This window comes from Varanus komodoensis, unplaced genomic scaffold (assembly GCF_004798865.1).
Source record: "Varanus komodoensis strain SLA01 unplaced genomic scaffold, ASM479886v1 scaffold21, whole genome shotgun sequence".
NCBI lineage: Eukaryota > Metazoa > Chordata > Lepidosauria > Squamata > Varanidae > Varanus > Varanus komodoensis.
Window position 1 is genome coordinate 19,804,415 of NW_025335589.1, and position 18,059 is coordinate 19,822,473.

Below are 18,059 nucleotides of genomic sequence, written 5' to 3' on the forward strand. Positions count from 1 at the left end.
TGTACATGTGTGTATGAAGCTTCACACAGCCTGCTCTCAGAGCTGCCGGAACAGCAATCACGGAAAGTGCAGGGGGGAGCATTATTGGAGACTTGCATTATGTGGGGGAAATATACCAAGAACGTGAATTGCTCATTATAAAGTGGCCATACTTTGCAGCAGTCCTCTGGTCTCAGCATAGTCTCAGGCCCGAAGTACAATTCCTGCTTTGTTTAAATAGGATTGTGGGGAGGGGGACCTCTTCCTTCCAGATGCAGGGAACAAAAATGCATTAAAATATGTTGCTGAGGGGAAGAGGAAAATAACCAGGAATCCCATAGATAATACCTGCTGCTCTTTAAGGACTCGTTGTGGAGACCTATTTTACTTCATCTAGATTTTCTGATTAACTGTTAGGGTAATATCACTTAATTGACCTGAATTGATTCTACCAAGTGCACTTGCCAAATGCATTTCCAGTTCTGCTAATATAATGACTAGTCCATTTTGCATAGGCTTTTCTGTTATCTATGAAGGTCCTTTTAGACTGAGTGGTTCTGGAGATAAAAAGATGTCTAGCAATATTGTTTCTTTCACAATTATTGCCTTTGTTCTCATACCTTGTTAATTTTTTAAAACTACCTTCTCTCTTTCACTCTTTCCCTCTAACAAGAAAAACCAAGAAGGTTTAGTTTACAACCTACCTCTAACTTTCTTCTAACTTGGAAGACTGTAATCCAATTAGTCCGGTGGGCTTTACTTCTAAGTAGTCCATACAGAACTGCAGTGCCTTGAGTGTCATTTTGGTTGGAAACTCAGGATATACATCTAACAAACTGAAGAGTAAAGCCCAGTTTGTTTCAGAAAATAAACAATGACTATGATCACACAGTGATACAACTTTTTAAATACATATATGAAAACAATTTGAAAGCAGCATACTTGGAAAAATGAATTTTTATAAGACCAAGCAACTTGCGGATATAGCTGCTATTGATAACTATGATCTCCTTAAATTAAGTTTCTTATGCATTTTTATGCAGAACAAAAGTTGTAGGATTTTTCCCTTTAAAACAAACTTGAAATACGTTATCTTTTTCAGCCAGCCTTGCAGATGATTAATTCTATGCTGCACATCCCAGTGTCAGGAACTCTAACTGTACAGACAAGCTGTGGGTGAGAGGCGGTTGTGCTTGTTTTTTATGGCAGTTGATCTTCTCTTCCATTGTGCTCCATTTCCTGAGTGAATGGAACCATATTCCTGCTCTTACTACATCCACACAAGGGGCAGAGGAGTAGGAAAAACCAAGTGCAAGACAGAAGAGGGCCATTGTATTCTTCTCACTATAGTTCCATCACAGAGGCTCCTCTGGAGCCAAGTACCTGAGGAAAGAGCATTCATGATCCATGCTAAATGGGAATGTTTTGCTTAATGTCCTGGTTTCTGGTGGCTTTGGAATGTGCCAAACTTGAGTTAATGGAGGGGCAGAGAAATGGGTTTGCTTTTGAGATACAAAATGGACACCAGCAGAAAGATGAACTGAGTCATGTGACCTTTTTACTGATCCAGAAGGATAACTATGGAGGTTTCCACAGCTGCATGCTGGGACTTTAATGTGCTCATAAACAGTTTTGTTTCCTGCTTGGTAAGCCCATTTACTTTGAATGGGCTCTTTTTGGTATATGAAAAGAAAACAGAAGTGACAAATATACTCAAAATCTCTAGTGATCTCTCTTCCAAAAAAAACTAATCCATATATTGCTACTCCTAGACTTCTGTGTAGGGATGTGGGGCGGGTGTAGCAATACATTCAAGTCCTTTGGAGAAAAACAGAGGCCACTGGGGAAAACCCAAACTGAAATATTTTTGCAGCTGATTAGGGAGAAAAACTGAATGCTAGTCAGAGGTACAGTTCCAGTGGGACCTGATTAACATTTACCAATAAAATAGAGACCAGAGAGTGAGCTATTAATTTTATTGCTATTTTTCTCCCTTTCTTGGTTTCTCCCCCCCCCCCCCACCCTTTTGTTCATAATTTGGACTTCCTTTTGGCTAATTAACCACTAAACATTTTACAAGCAGTCCAAGTGCGGAAGCAGTAAAAAGATGAATAGCACTTATGAAGTAATTGACAAAAAGGTATATTGGGCTTTTTAAGCAATGATATTTTGCATCTTAATACAGGAAGAAAGACTCCTTTGTACTGCAGTTTGATAGGTCATTAGTAAATTCTCAGAACTCAGCACCAGATAATAATGACTCAAGGCAAAAATGAACTTGCTGAGACTGAGGTGGGCAACTCTAGCACAGAACATCTCCAGAGAAAACACTTAATGTTTGTGTCTTGGCATTATCAAAATACCCCTGGTGTTATCTCAGATGAATTCCCTGGCTATTTTCTTTTCTTTTGACAGCAAAGTCAGAGCTGACAAACCAAGGCAGTTCTCAAGGAAATTCAATTACTGAAATGTCTGACAGCTTGCTTTGCTACTTCTAACTAAAGTTTTCAAAGTTACATGCTGCATATATAATATGGTTTCTCACTACAAAGGACTATATTTGCATTTTCTAGGGGAAAAATCATTTTCAAGCTGTAGATTTCTAATGATAAAAGGGAAGGAGTGAAATGTTGAGGCTCCCATTTTTGAAAAGAAATAAAGAATAAGTCAGGTGCCTGCCAAATGAACCCAAGAAAACAACGTGTTTCCTTAAAAGCATAATTTACTGGCCTTCACATATAAGTACTGTGGGTGTCATTCATCCTGAAAGCTTATTTGGAAAATAATTAGCACATATTATTTATGCATGATGCCATGCACCAACCTTTTTATAAGAAGGATCCATTTATTTATTTTTTTCCTGCCTCCAGACTCTTAACAAGCTCTATTGTCACCAAAGCATTCTTAAGTTTCTAATTTACTTACTTCTAAATTTGGGAAAGTGAACAAAAGTATCTAAAACCATGCTTGTTCAATCAAGGTAATCAGCCTGTGTATTACCCTGATGAATTTGTTAGTCTGCAGTCCTATGCATGCCAGCTAGGGAATAGGTGTGATTGAACCCAATGGGTCTTACTACTTTTGAGTAAATGTGCAGAGGTTTACACTGGAAGATTCTTATAGGATAAAACAGTATTGAAAAGCAAGGCAACAGCTAAACAGTAGGTTTATTGGCCATGGTGGTCCGTATTTTCTCTGAATGGGCAAATACTTCACAACTTTAATGAGGAATCAGATTGTACATGGAGAACATTTTCCTGCAACAGAGGGCAAAGAGAAGCCACAGCACTCAGGGCTTTTGATTCTGAGCTTCCTTTAGGGAAATATAACTAAATAATTTAAATAGCTTAGCATTCTGTTTCAATTTGTCCACATCATGCTATATGCCCTTGGAGCATATCAGTTTTGACAGTGAAGCTCATAGACAGTGTATTAAAGAAAAGTTTTTCTTTCCCTGAACTTGCAAAATAGAATGTTACTAACATCTGTGTAGGTAATTATCATTAACGTTCCAAAAATCAGTTTTCTGGCTATATATTTGTATCATTGGCCTGTCTCCCCATATGCACCAGGTAGAGATTTGGTCACACTGGGAGCAGGTGCATTGAGATGAATTGGACTGAGTCAAGTTCCATTGATTTCAGTGGATTTCCAATGGATCTATTTTAAGAACTGTTAAATCTAGATCCAGCCCATATGCATGTCGCATGCATGTGATGTAGCATATTGCCCTCTTGCTGAAGTACTTAACAAGCCCTGTAAGGCTAGTGAGACATGCACTTACAGAGAGACTTAGGAGGGGTTCTCCAGGACAGACCCCTCCCTTTATAAAGGAACACAGTCCTGGAATTGATGCAAAGCATGTTGGGGTACGCACCCATTGGGGTACGTCCTAGTACAAAATACATAGCATTCAAAACCATGAGTGTGTGTTATACACAGATGCAGCTGCAGGAGAAGTCAGAGAAGCTGGAAAGGGCATGTATGCAGGGAAATGGCCCCCCAGAGCCCTTTATTTTTGTGTTTCACTCTTTAGCTCAAGTAGTCATGCCAAGGTGTGAAGGTGCAAAAGGGCAGAGGCATTGAAAAGGAAAAGGAAAACATAATAATTAACAGCTCTTCTTACAAAACACCCTGAGGAAAGCGAAGTGGTGCTGATGCTTGTTCCTGTCTTCCAAACTCCCACAGGGTGAAGCAGAACCAGCAGCAAATCCATTGCCTCCTCGCAAAAGCAAGCAAGTAGCGCCCCCTCCCATGCATTGACTTCGCTCCAGTCAAGTCAATGCAATTTAGTTTTGACTAAAGCCACTGAAGGTGAGCCGAATTACTTCTGACTAGACATATATTCAGCTAATGGTTTCTTGAGCCAAAGGACAAAGGAGACAATCCAAAGGTTTGAATAGACAGGGCAAACTTTATTTTTTTAAAGTTTGGGGGGGTGGAATTTGCAAGTCAGAGAAAGGGGAGAAGTTGTCAGGGGCAGAAAAGCAACTGAAGGATCTCCAAGTTGCAGCTGAAGCTTTGGTGTGACGCATCTCCTTTCCACTCCTCCACCTGCAGCTCACCAGCCCACCAAATCCATTTCTCCTGGCCCTAGAACTAAACTGGAAGCTTAGCTTTTATTCCTTATGTCACTGGTTGCAGTTTTTAAAATGAATAATAATAAATTAGCATGTGTGGAGAGAGGGGACGAAAGAAAGAGCATGCATGGATGGATGTGTGTGTGCATGTGCGCACGCATGGGTACACACACACACACCATTAAAATGGCAATATATTAAAAATGATATGATAGGTCTGAAGAAATCCAGAATATATTGGTAGAAATAGTGTAATAGTTCTTCAGATGTTGTTAGACTTTAATTTCTTTCAGCCCTAACCATTCAATGTTGAAAATGATGGGAGCAGGTGGGCCACAGGTTGTCCACCCCTGGGTAGAAGAAACCATCAATTGCTGCGGAGGCCATGGTTTAGGTAAATTAATTGTCATACATGGTAAAACATTTTTTAAAAAGTCCATTCTTAACATGCACATATAGACATAAGCAACAACTTGACACACCTCTTGCTGCAACACACAGCTCACAAAGCAAAACTTGAGGCATCAGGGACCAATTTTCTAGGGTTTTGACTGGAGTAGGTCCAATGATGGGTCTCCTCAGTGTTGCTTTCTATTCTTCTACTCATATATCTCCTAATAGAACGCCTATTCTAACATCAGGGAAGCCTCTTGCTAAACAGCTGGTATGCTACAGTAATCAAGAAAACTGTATGAATGGGTGGAGGAGACTTAAGTTTAGACCTCTTCACAATCATAAAATTCACCAGCTGGATTCATTTCTGCAGAAGCTACCACAGAGGACAGTAAATTAAGTGGAAAAGACCAACAAGAATGGTATCATCCACGTGTCTGTCAGCTTTACATACAGTATTAGTCCCATTGGATGAACCCATGGAAAACCCTGTCCCACTGCACTGTTATATTTAATGATAGCACTTTCTACTGTCACTTGTATAATATTTTAATATTTCTATAATAAACTAATTATCCTTATTTTTCTTTTCAGAACACTATACTTATCATTAAGGCTAACTACAAATATTCATACTTGTTAGGGGCTAAAGTTTTATAAAAGCTGCAATTAATATTGAACATGTCATCCTATTATGATGATGATACTAAATCAAATGTATCTCTGTTACCAACTGTGGTTCCCAATAAATCGCTTAGCCGATCTTTAGGTCATCTCCCAGTCTTTAGCATGGGCTTCCGTCCTAATAGCTACAGCCTGCTAATGGGATACCCTTTGCCTGGGACTTCTGTTAGTGCTGATCTCAGTGTTGGCTGTCATTCATGACTGCACTTCTTCTCCAAAGATAAAGTAAAAGTACTTTTAGTACCTTGGCTGCAGTTGTGTCTCCCCACAACTTTATTTCACCCTCTTTTCCCCTGATGGGTACCTCCCCAACTATCAAAAGAACAGCATCTACTTTTGTATTCCACCCTCTCTTTCTGATACTTCTACCACAATCATGCCTTTCTTTTGTTGCCTCTAAAGCAGAAGCACTGGATAGTATTTTGCTTCATTGCCTGTTAAAAGTAGTGTGAGGAGAGGGCCATTGTCTACAGCAAAGACAAGTGGCAATAAATCATTTAAGCCTCTCTGCAGTTTTACTGTCGTCTTTGATTGTACCCTGATGGAACAGAGGACCCACAGCACTGCCTGTGGAATCTTTCTGATACATTTCAGTATTTCATCTTCCGTTTACCTTTCAGCATCCTTAATCTTAGCTATGAAATGTTTCTGAGAAGAGAGAAAACAACCTTGACTATGGATAACTTTCAGGTTTTAATAATACTTCACTGCCTTCTCCCTCTCTCTCTCTTTTTCTCTATCTGCACACTCTGCTTATGTATGTCTTGGGCATTGTTCTCCTTAGAACAATGATTACACTGAAATGTTTTGGGATGCCATTTAAAACCCACCCTAGAGCACAATCCAATCCTCCCTGACCTCAGTGCATGTAGGCTGCTGAACTTGATGGCTTGTCCAGTGCAAGGTGTGGAGCCCATTTTCGTCAATGCTGCACCCCACTCCATGCATTTGATCTAGCAGAGTGAAGGGGGATGGAAGGAGTCCCATCTGGGTATGGTCTAAGTTGCCACTCCCAGCTGCCTCCCCTTCCTGTTCTCACACCAGGATACCCTTTTTGGTCCTCCTTGAGATCAATGTGTGACCTCAAAGAGGGGTCCAGCACAGTTCTGGATACACCAGCTGCAAGGTGTCCATGTAGGGTGGAGTGAGGATACAGGCTTGGCCTTCAGAGTACCAGAAACAAGGTCATAGGACCTCAGAGTTGAGACTCAAGATAATCCCATAGCTGCCCAAATGATGTAAGCAGGCTGTAGAATTGTAGCCCTAGTTACTCTGTAGAAAAAAAGTGCTTATTACTTTCTGAATGGCTAATCGAAATTGCATTCCCTTTGCTATTTTATGCCTTATCACTCTGTTCTGAGGATAACTTCTGTAGCTGTCTGAGTCTGCTTTGGAAATTAATAGTCTTGAATATTTTTTTCATCTGCAAATTTTTGCTTTTTTTGTTCAGACTTTTTCCAGATCATAAACACAAATATTACAATATAACATCCACCAGCACATCAGATGATTGAGGACTATGCTACTTATCTTCACCAGTCAAAACTAAATTGGTATTTTGCTGTCATTCCTTATTTGTCTTTAGTTTTACCTACCAATGATCCATGAAAAGAGTCTTCCTCTCACCATTTAAAATAATGTTCCACTTGCTTTAGATATTCTCTTCAAGCTTTAAAGAGATTTTTTAAATCTGTAGAAGATTTTTCTGGAAGTACAAATATAATCTATGGAAAACATTCTCCCTTATAATAGGGCTTGCAAGTTTCTGGACCACTGAAGCTCCAGTTGCATTCACATTTCCAGGTCAAGAAGATAATAATCATTCCTACTACTGTGTTGTAACTTTCCTTGTCAAGTGTTGTTCTCTCCTCTTGACTGTTGCACTGCCTTGAATGCATAAAAGCCTCTAAAGCACCTTGGACCAGGATACAGTAACCCTTTCCAGTTGCATTCCACACAACAGTGAGATATGAACAGTAGCAGAAGAAAAAGTATGTTTGTTAAGGGTCACTTTGACTGGCAAGAAAATGGCAGGCATCATTTTTGGATAACATCATTAGCACAACATGTTTAAGGTTCTGTGAAATCCAGATGCTTCTGCCATCATCTAAGGGACAAACTAGATGAGATAATACATTCATGGCTGGGTGTCCTCTTTCTCCATCTCTGAAGTCTGGCCAATAGTAATACTGGGGATGGACCTGCTTCAGGACTGTGGTGCTGGAAGAAGGAGAATTCAACTCTAGCCCTCTTCGTTCGTCAGATGAAAACACTGTCTCACACAAGTTTTTATGCTCCCTTAGGAACATGCATAAACAATATACAGACTAGGGATTTTGGAAAGGTGGACTGAAGTTCTAGTGCACGAATTAATTCGTATTTAAAAATGTACCAGCTATAGATGTCGATGACACAAATCTTTTAAGAACAATTTAACTCTTTTTAACAAGTTTAAATAAGAAAGTAGCTACACTGAATGCACTATTTTACTATTCAAGTGTTAATAGCTTCACCAGCAGTCCTTTGAAACATGTGTCTTTATTCTACTAAAATCTCTCCCCAATTTTAACATTTCTTTCTTTCTTTTTAGACCATTCCAATAGCCAAGATGTTCTGAGTGGCTAACAAAAGTGAAATCTACTGAAATCTGAAATGGCATCTTAGGCTTCATTCACAGTCACATAGTTACCTAAAAGCTAAACCACAATGAGGCTGCTGCACTGCTTTAAACTACTTGCTATGTTGACCTGTCAGCTTCTCTACATCATTGCACCTTTCTTGGGTCCTTTTGGCAAAGAGCTATAAAAGAGCACTTGATGACCTTTCCAGTGCAGTTTGGATTTTATCCTGCATTCTCACTTCTGACACGGGCTGACTTCCCATGTAAAAAATGCAATCTTGCTTGCAATCTTGTATGGTTTGCATGGCACATGGTTCTTTTGGCTGGATGTACCTGACAGTCAACGACGTGGTTTTCAACATCAGTGTGGTCTCTAGCCTTCTTGCTCGGCCTGCCTACTGTTAGCACATATTATATCAGCCTGAAATGCAATCCTATGCTGGAAGGCTGGGGCAATTTCCACAGCAGCTGCCACTCTGTCCAGGGGAGTCAGTGGTAGGTGCTTACCAGGATCTTGGAAACCACAGAACAGAGTATTGTTTCTTTCCATTGTGTCAGATTCTGGGCAATTCCAGTGCTCCATCTGTTGGTCAAACTCCAGCACTACCACCCTGGCAGTTACAGGATTATTCCCAGATGACACTATAGCTTTCAGGCCTCCATAAACACCACTTGAGAACTCTGGGGGAAGATCAAGCTCTTCTATCCAGAAGCTTCCTCAGCAACACATATCTCCTGAGTTCTGTAGCCTGTTCCTTTTCTGCATCTTGCTGAATCCAGTTCCTGCCTTGACCTGCTTTATCTCATCCTGCCTTGCTTCTTTGCTTTGCCTGTCATGTTGCTCCAGAACTCCACATGGTTATCCTGCCCTAATGTACCTGTTCCATGCTCTGCCATTTATTTGATAACTGATTTATTTGGTTTGGCTTGCTTGTGACCATGTCTTGCTTTGCTCCATGACATACTCCTGTTTCCTGAACTTAGCCTGCTCTGTACTGTAAGTTGGACTTGATATTGGAGTTTGGATAATGCTGGACACTATCTTGCCTTGGATCCTGTCACTTGGGTTCTGGGTTCTGTTGCATCTGCCTTGTTTCCTGCTGCTCATACCCTGCAACGTGATTTCTAAAATCCAAATTCACCATGCTGAAATACTACAAAAGGGTTTGGATAATATGACAGACCATCCTGCCCGAGAAACCACCATGGCTTGTTATGTCATTACAAACCTGCCCAACGTGTGTCTGATGAAAAAAAAGAATATATACAGCAAACTTCCACCATATGCACTATAATGCCTTTCCTTCTTGTCTGAACCAGGCCATGGTTTTCAACATTCCTCTGACCTGGTGCTGCAAATCCAGCTACTTGTTTCTCAAGCTGCGATGCTTCTCAAGCCTGAGTCCTACTCTAGTCTTTAGGATTCTTGACTGTTATATTTTTCCCCTAAGACACAAATGACACTTTGATGTTGGAGGAAGTTTCTTTCTTTGAAGGTTTTACTCATATTTCTTTACAGAGAAGCAGTAACAGCAGCAAAGATGGTCATAATATACCCTTCAGATATATCCACAACTCTCACAAAACTCAAACACAGAAGAGTGATTCCAGACAGTTTTTCACTTTATGATTTTGCCTTTGGAATTATGTTTGAGCTCTCAGTTTCTCAAGGCTAGCAGTGTGTTGCAGAATCTGAGGAACTCAATGGAATGTAAAAGACACATGTAATAAATAGGGGCTGCAAAACTAAATTCACCAGCTTTGATGCATCTACAGTTAAAACCTTGTGTAGAAGCAGAAAGTCATCAAGAAGTTCCTAAGGAGATTTGAAATGGCATTCCAATCTTGTTGTCATGAACATTGTTTCCACTATTTTTCTTTATTTTCTGTTTGAACCTAAGAAAAGTTAAGAGCATTCTGAGAAGGAATGTTTCCTCTTCTTCCCAACTGCACCACCACATGTTTCTCTGAAGCATCAGGGAGCCCTTCCAAAAAATGGACAGATAAGAGCCAGGGGGGCGGGAGGAGGATCCAATGAGATAGAGGAAAGAGGATGGCCTAAAATCAGGAAAATACTTCACATAACAACAATATAAATTATGGAACTGTCTCTTTTTTAAATAAGGGAATAAGAGGTATTTGGTTTTGGCTTTGACAGCCAGAAGCTTACCCATTCTTGTGAATTGACTTCCTTGGTCAGAATACAAATTCTCATTGGGTGTTTGCCATACCAGAATAGACTTGCACAACTTATGACACAAACTCAAAATGTTTACCATTGGTATAAAAATAAAATACGTTAAAAATCTTTAATAACTATTATTTATACAATTAGTGGGGAATTTGAAGAACTTGATAACCCATTCTATCCAGTAGCTAATTTTACTAATTAACTACATGTATAAACTGAACCCGAACCCTTTCAGTAGTGCCCTCATTACTTTTTAAAATCCAATGCATTTTACTATCTAATTATTGATACACTTAGTGGATGAATTACCCCAGATTTTAAGGCATTTGTTAGAACATGAAATTGTTAACATAAAATGTAATGATCAAGGCTGATTAACATGTAAATTCATATCTGTAAAGCAGAATAAAAAGATGTTGTTGAAAAGATAGCCCTAGTTTGAAAAAAAAAAAACTTTAAGAGCCACTATAACTTAGTGATTAGAAAAAGTGTTGGGCTGCAATGCAAGACATCTGGTTGCTAACCTCTGCTCAGCCATGAAGTTCACAGGGAGATTCTGTACCTGTCCCTGACTCTCAACCTCACCTATATTACAGGCCTGATGCACACAAAATGGAGGAGAGGAAGATCATGTAAGGCAGGGGAAATTAAAGGAATGCCATACTAAAGCATGCCACATGTGGCTTTGCCAAAAATAGCAGTTCTGCCATTTTTCAAACTATATTTTTGGGAAAGGAACAAAGGAAGAGGTAAATAAATAATAAATAAATAAGGAAAGGAACAAAGGAAGAGGTAAATAAGTCAGTGCTGGTGGTTCATGAATCGTGCAAAGCTATTGGCTGGTCTGATGCCAAGATTGCCCTCACATTTTATTGAATGAAAATGTGCATATTCTAAGCATGGCACTTTGAAGCAAAGATTGAGAATTACCAGTAGAGTAGAACATTTTGATTGGAACGGTGTCAGGAGGAGACATGAGGACTTGCTCCTAGTCGGGGTGAAAGGAGAAGACCTTCAGCTGAATAAAGCATCTTCTTAGGTCAAGAGGAAAAACACTTTTGTTTATTGCAGGTATTTATCATCCTTCTGCAGGTGTACTAAAGAGAACTTGCAGTTCAGCTACATGGCTTAGAGTCTAATCAACATAGCAGCATGGCAATTTCCCACCTCCACATTCTCCTGTCCTGTGTAGGCTGCCACAGCCTCTGAATCTGGACAATTGCAGGCACCCCCATAGGACATTGCCCTTAACATGCCCTCTAATTCTTTTTGTTATAAATCAACCAAGGTCAGTCCCCAGTGTAGATGATCTGCATTCAGGCAAGATTCTTCATAAGACTGTACATAATGGTGGAGGGAACACACATGTTCATGTGTGCACACACACGCCTTCATCTGCCTAGCAGTATTACAATTTGATTATTGTCAACCATGTAAATAAAATCTGACATGATGTAGACCCTTTGCAGAGCAATACACAGAACTATAAAATAATGATTAAATCTCTAAAAGACAGCTGTGAGTCAATAAACTCTCCCCTTTGTGAGAGACAGAATCTCATGAAATTTCCCCAGGTGGCAAAGGAAATTTCCATCCTTTCTCAGTGGCAGGGCTTCCCATTGGCAGGGGGTGTAGCCCAGAAGCACAACTACCCGCCCTCCCTCCTCTCTGCCTCATTTGTGTTAGCAGTGCCAGTGGTAAAAGCATCAATTCTTTTGGCAGGTAGGAGGGGCTAACACTGTGTCTAATTCCAGGGAAGAGGTGGAACTAGTGCTGTGCCTAAAACTGTCCTCCATTTTCCTGAAACTTTTCTTTCCCTATGAAAGAGAACTACATTGCTTTCTGCCTCACTCTCTGAGTGTTCTATAATCTATTTTTGTTACTGCACAATGGCTGAAGCTGTTGCATGTGTTTTCTTTCTATTATACACATCCTCCTTGCTCTGCAGCCTCCCAGGAACCCTGTATTCCTGATCTGAAAAGGCCCTATAGGAGAAATCACTTCATGATATCTTTCCTTTTAATTGAAATGTGGGAAGCTGAGGGGGCTATAGGCTGCTAGAGAAATGACTGACACTGAAAAACAAGAGCCTTGTGCATATTCCTTGGACTACCTCTACGTAAGATAACCAGAAGAAACCCATACCCAACCCATGAGAATTTCTTCAAAATTCTCTTTGTTATATTTCTTTTGGAAAGCATCAACTTGAGTGAGAATGGCTATAAAAACGTAGAAGACATTTTGAGCACTGCATTAGTTTAGGTATCTGACTGGTGTGTGTACATTTGAAAATGAGACAGCAATTAAGTAGTGGGCTCATTAGGGAGGACACTTCAGCCAATCAGCCCCACTTCTTTGCTGAGCCTGAAGCTGGTGATGTTTTGAAAGAATCTGTAACAGGGTTATGCTACTCTTCTGCCTGCTAGTTGCAGGCAGAAAAGACAAATTCAGATTTAGCAACTTACCCTTTCCATTTTGATGAAAACTTCTTCTTTAATATGATACTTTGCATTTATCATAGAGAATCTTGATGTTCACTAATAATTTTACCATATCTCAAGGCTGTCACCTCCTTCAGAGGTTAATTATATCTGGGAAGAAAATGAAAAGATATGAAGAGGAGAGGGGGGAAAGTTTGCTATAAGAATATCACTCTGAGATTTCTCTCTAAAACCACAATGTCATTTTAAAGCCTACTTTTCCTATAACATTTTAATATTGCGGAATTACATCAGATAGAATTTTAATATTAATCCACCATGTATAATCTTTAAGTCATACATGGCAGATACTGAACTGAGCAAGGAAAGTGTGAAGACTTGTGAAGAGAAGGCACTCAATCAATATGAGGAAAGGTGAAAGGAAATTGGTTTCAACCTTTTTTGACTTTGTTCCAAAACACTTGGTTGGGAGAGAGAGAATACTTAAACTGGTACAAGATATTTTACATTATCCTATGCCTTTTCCCCTTTGATCTTTATGTAGGGCAAACAAAGTTGTAGGACATGGATAGAACACGGATGTAAGATCATGTGCCCAAACGACCAAATATCTATTCCAACATACAAGGCATTGAAGGGAACTAGAAAGTTGTAATCACTTGAAAATGGATAATTGTAAATAAGGGCTAAGCTATGCATGCTGTCAAACCACACTCTACACAGTTTGTGGAATTGTGCCAATTCAGACTACAGTGGAACATTCTGTATTTGAGCATTTTTCTATGTAAAACTCCTTCTGCACCTGTCCCCACTCCCTGCCAAACCCACACCAGGTCAGGATGAAAAGTCCCATTTTTAAATGCTACTTTCTCACAAGCACAGAGATTTCTGTGTTTCTGTGTGGGCATAGAAGCAAATGATACTTCCACCAGCAGTCTGACATAGTATCATCCCATTTGAAGTGTATATCATCTCTTAACTCTTCTGTTATACCACCATATGCAGTTCTTCTTCTTGGTTAATTTGTCCATTACAGGTAAAATATGTATTTGCAGTCCCAGTTACTCTAAAAATATCATTCGTCAGTAAACATGTTACACAGTGTGCTAGGACTGTACAAAGAGAAAAGCAAACTTGTCCTTGTCCTCTGATGCACAACTGTCTTTCTTTTTTCTCATTGTTGAAAACTATGCATGAATGTGTCTGTCTGTTTGTTTCTATACAGCCCCAACAACAATGCAGATAGTAGCTAGTGACGTACATGTTTGTGCAGAGCTTTCCACAATAAAATGCTCACAAATGGAAAGAGAAGTTTATTTGGGCAGATCCACATATTTAGCTGTCTAGTTGGGCAAATAATATCAATCCTTTAGATCCAGTGTTAGTTTCTTCGTGCTTTAGATTTGTGTAGGTGCAAAACAGTGATCTGTGTGTTGCAACCAGATTCCACAGGCAAATAAAGTTCTCTAAACTGCTGTGAAAATGCTGTGATGTTTAAACATCCCTTAACCCAGTAACATGAGAGTAGGAATTTAGTCCATGTTAATAATAGATTTTAAGAAACACAGAATGTATAAGCTAATTCAATGCATGCTAGTGCAAGAATCCCCAGACTTACTGGAACTGTATTTCTATCAGTCCCTCTGATGGATTTTACGGTGTCCCATGATGGGGAATGTGGCTGTTGGCATTTACAACATGGGATGGATGTGTTAGAATGCAGGAACCAGCAACTGAATCACTCGCCCAAACCTGAATAGCAATGCAGCTAAATATGCTATAAATATGGGCAGGAGCAGGTTCATATACTGGTTTTACAGTCATAGCTAGTGCACAGCCTCAGAGAGGCATTACTTCTTATTGTTGTTCCCCCGAGAAGGAAAATAGACATAAAATCCCATACCATAATTGTTTTGCATGATTTGTTTCTGCCTCACACTATTAACCAAGAAGGTAGACAGGGTGTAGATTGAGAAAAGTCTAAGCATTCACATCCATTGTGTGCTGATATTTGCCAGAGTTAAGAGTGCACAAAAGGCCCACTTTTTCTTCAGAATCTTTTGCTGAACACCCACAGTAATGGGCTCAAATGGTTAGTTATTTTTGGCCTTGCAACTCTTGCTCACTCAGACTAGGGTTCCATGCTCAAATTCTGGACTAGGTTGCTGTCCTAATTTTATGTTGTCCTCAGCATCATCTGGACAGTGCAGACCCACTGTTCTTCTCTGGACCTTTCTTTTGGGAATGGCAACAATACCGAGCCTTGTCCTACTAGATCACTGAAGCCCTGTATTTGCACTTTAGTATTCGTTTGGAGGCACTGCAATATATAGCAATCTCTCTTACTGGGCAAAATATGCAACTGGATGTTGTACAGGAAAGCAGGATGGAGCCCTTCTATCTCTGGCAAGGGGAATCTTGCATAGCACACAGTGCCTTCAACAGTTAACAACTGAAGGATGAAGACAATCTGGGAGAAAGACAATGCAGCATTCATCAAAAGAGCACTTTTGGGAGGAGTGGAACAGTTCTGTAATTTCTGAATGGTTCTGTAATTTCTTCAGGCTCAACACTTTCTGAAAATCCATGACCATAGATCAGGAGCTGGGGAACCACTGTCCTAGAGTCAAAATAAAATCCTCACGGGATCCCAATCCAACCCTCCATACCCTTTTTCTTTGCCTCTTTTCTCCTACCACTGAATGTTCAGTAACTATACAGCTTCTCTGCAGTTTTTCCTTCTTCTAAAAGGTTGAAATGCTCAAGGTTTAGTTATTGCATTAACAGCTGAAAGCTAAAATGTGTGTACTTTTTTTAAAGGTTGTTTCCACCCTTGTCCATGGATTGCAGCCACTGAGAGCTTTTCTGAAACTGAATTTGACCCTGAAGCTGAAAGAACTTCTCCACTGTTGGCATATTGTATGGTATTATATTTATTCCTTTATTTATTACATTTCTAAACTATCCAAAGCTCTCTGGTCACACCACAAGAATTTAAACCATAAGACACAGCAAAATAAAGCTTTAAAACCACGATATAAAACCAAAATGAAAACTCTCAGTAGTGTGATGATTAGAAATGCAGTAATATGTATGAGAACAACAGAAATAGAAATACTAATTTCTGGTCTTCATGTGGTGCCAAACAGCACAATATAGATACCCGACAGACAGCTCTCTGGGGAGGCCATTCCACAACTAGAGCACACCGTTGAAAAGGTCTTCTCCTTGGTAGCAACCCACCTCACCTCATTCAGCAGGGGCACCCAGAAAAGTACCCCTGAGGATGATCTTAGGATATGCACAGATATGGAAGGGGATGACCAGTCAGGTAACCTGATCCAAAGTCATTTAGGGATTTGTAAAATAATCTCAGCACTTTTAATGTGGTCTAGAAATGGACTGGCAGGCAGTGCACATCATCAAATACTAGCATAATCATATTCGGGCCAGGCCCCATCAACAATTTTGATGTCCAATTTTGGATCAATGGAATTTTCTAGAATCTTTTAAAGGAAGCCCCCTGTATAAGAATCACAGTCATCCAAATAAAATGATAGCTGCACAATTGATAATTGTAGCTAGGCTATCTCTGTCCAGGTAAGGACTTAGTTGGTAGATAAGCTTAAGCTGATAAAAGGTGTTCCGTGCCACTGGGTTTACTTATTCCTCTAGTGGCAATGCTGGATGCAAAAGCACCTCTAGGCTCAATATTGGTGATCCCTCATCACACACCTATGTATAACCTCTCCTGTTGCTTTCATGTAGATGCTAATACGCAGAGGGGCAGAGTCCTGGGGAACATTGCAGTTTAGCTGCCAAAACAGAGTGATAATACCCTGGGTTCAGCCACTCATGTAGGAGTGGAACCACTGAAGTTTAGTTCAGTGCTGCTAATGCCCGATCCAGATTGTCTATCCAGAAAGATGCTAAGGTTGAAGGTATTGAAATCCAACAGTAGAACCAAGTGGTTCACACTACCCCCGTCCCACTTGGTGGGATTGACTAAGCAATTTTTGTTCCAAAATCCATTTTGGATACCAGAAATGGATCTAGTAATCAGTTTCATTCAAGAGTGCTGATTATTGACCAGTAACTACCTGATCAAGCACCTTTCTCAGGAAGGGTATTTTGGCAACAGGAATATGATTAGCATCTTCTGCGCTCCAGGTTAGGATTTTCAAAAGGCCACCCCTTCTGTCAAGGATCAGTTTACCGTCTTCTGAACCCAGCTGGATAGGTGATCTTCATTTGATGTAATAAACCATGAAGGGCAAAAATCAAGCACCAAGGTCATCAACCAGACTTTACCAGATCATCAGGAATCAACAACCAAAGCTCATCCAATAAAACTAAACCAGATGGTTCTCTAGACAGCTCTGCTAATTAAACTATCTTTATTGTGGTGTCCAAGTCCCCCAAATAAATACAAAAATTACAGCTGGGAGGGTATGCAGTTGACTATCCATATTCTCAAGTTTGCAATGTGTGAATTTATTTTCTGCACCTAGTGCAGAAAACTCTCTCCCATGTGTAACAAGAATCCTTTTCTCTGTCAAATATACTAATTGATGATGTGGGCTAACCAGACCAAAAATATTTGACATGAACAGCATGTTTATAATTTAATACACTATGCCATCTATGAGCTAAGAGAAGCGACTTCATGAGACAGATCAAGCATTTATGGATTTCCAGCATTCTCCTGTACTTCAGTTCATTTTTAGTAATGTTTTATTGGCTGCCATGCTATCTAGTAATTTATGGAAGTGATTGGAGATAGCATCTTCTTGTTTGAACTCTTAATGCTTGAATAAAAGCAAATATCACTTTCTTGTTTCTTGTGGGAATGGTTACTGCAGGAGGGAACTTAGCCATTCAGATTTCATAGTGCACATTTTGCTACAAAATGACAACTAAATGTACTTAATCTACCCATCATGATGTGCTAGTATGCCTCATTGACATATAACATGGCTCATCAACCTCAAAATACTTTTCAAATCCAAGAGCCATTGGCACCAAAGAGCAACTTAGTTGGAATCTGATGAACTGATGTATTAGCATTGTCAATGTAAATTCAAGATGATGGCAACAGCTGTTTGGGGGTCTACATGGAATTAAAAGCCACTGAAGAAATGGCTAATTGAGTGATAAATGCAAAACTTTTT